The sequence below is a fragment of the Arachis duranensis genome, chromosome 10 (genome assembly GCF_000817695.3).
Source record: "Arachis duranensis cultivar V14167 chromosome 10, aradu.V14167.gnm2.J7QH, whole genome shotgun sequence".
Lineage (NCBI taxonomy): Eukaryota > Viridiplantae > Streptophyta > Magnoliopsida > Fabales > Fabaceae > Arachis > Arachis duranensis.
This window is the reverse complement of record NC_029781.3, coordinates 71,689,875-71,691,600: the sequence shown is the minus strand read 5'-3', so window position 1 is coordinate 71,691,600 and position 1,726 is coordinate 71,689,875.

Genomic DNA, 1,726 nt, shown 5'->3' with positions numbered 1-1,726 from the left:
GGCCACAGCCAAGACTCATACACTAGCTATGTTCAAGAATCATTATGCTCAACTAAGAGAATCAATAACACTATCTGAGTTCTGAGTTCTTATAGATGCCAATCATTCTGAACCTCAAAGGATAGAGTGAGATGCCAAAACTGTTCGGAGGCAAAAAGCTACTAGTCCCGCTCATCTAATTGGAGCTATGTTTCCTTGATATTTTGGAGTCTATAGTATATTCTCTTCTTTTTATCCTATTTTGATTTTCAGTTGCTTGGGGACAAGCAACAATTTAAGTTTGGTGTTGTGATGAGCGGATAATTTGTATGCTTTTTGGCATTGTTTTTAGTATGTTTTTAGTATAATCTAGTTAGTTTTTAGTATATTTTTTATTAGTTTTTAGTTAAAATTCACTTTTCTGGAGCAAAAATCTGATTCCGAGACCAAAAAGGACTGCAGATGCTGTTGGATTCTGACCTCCCTGCACTCGAAGCGGATTTTCTGGAGCTACAGAAACTCAATTGGCGCGCTCTCAACGGCATTGGAAAGTAGACATCCTGGGCTTTCCAGCAATATATGATAGTCCATACTTTGCCCAAGATTTGATGGCCCAAACCGGCGTGGCAAATCAGCCTCAGAAATTCCAGCGTTAAACGCCGGAGCTGGCATAAAACTTGGAGTTAAACGCCCAAACTGGCATGAAAGCTGGGGTTTAACTCCAGAAAAGGTCTCTACACGAAAATGCTTCATTGCTCAGCCCAAGCACACACGATGTGGACCCAGAAGTGGATTTTTACGTCATTTACTCATTTCTGTACACCCTAGGCTACTAGTTTACTATTAATAGGATCTTTTGACATTGTATCTGTACCTCATGACACTTTACACGTTTTCTTTGTGTACCTTCCACGGCATGAGTCTCTAAACCCCATGGTTGGAGGTGAGGAGCTCTGCTGTGTCTTGATGGATTAATGCAATTACTACTGTTTCTCATTCAATCATGCTTGCTTCCATTCTAAGATAATACTTGTTCTTAATCCGGATGAATGTGATGATCCGTGACAATCATCATCATTCTCAACTATGAACGCGTGCCTGACAACCACCTCCGTTCTACCTTAGATTAAGTAGTTATCTCTTGGGTTCTTTCACCGGAATCTTCGTGGTATAAGCTAGAATTGATGGCGGCATTCAAGAGGATCCGGAAGGTCTAAACCTTGTCTGTGGTATTCTGAGTAGGATTCAATGATTGAATGACTGTGACATGCTTCAAACTCCTGAAGGCGGGGTGTTAGTGACAGACGCAAAAGAATCACTGGATTCTATTCCGGCCTGATTGAGAACCGACAGATGAATTCCGCTATGCTGTGACAGAGCATATGCAATCGCTTTCACTGAGAGGATGGGAGGTAGCCATTGACAACGGTGAAACCCTACATATAGCTTGGCATGGAAGGAGACTTGCGTGTTTGAAGAAGAAGACAGTAGGAAAGCAGAGATTCAGAAGATGGAGCATCTCCAAACCTCAACCTATTCTCCATTACTGCAAAACAAGTAATCATTTCATGTTCTTTTGCTTTTCATAGTCAATCCTGATAATTTCTGATATCCTGACTAAGATTTACAAGATAACCATAGCTTGCTTCAAGCCGACAATCTCTGTGGGATCGACCCTTGCTCACGCAAGGTATTACCTGGACGACCAAGTACACTTGCTGGTTAGTTGTGCGGAGTTGCAAAATGC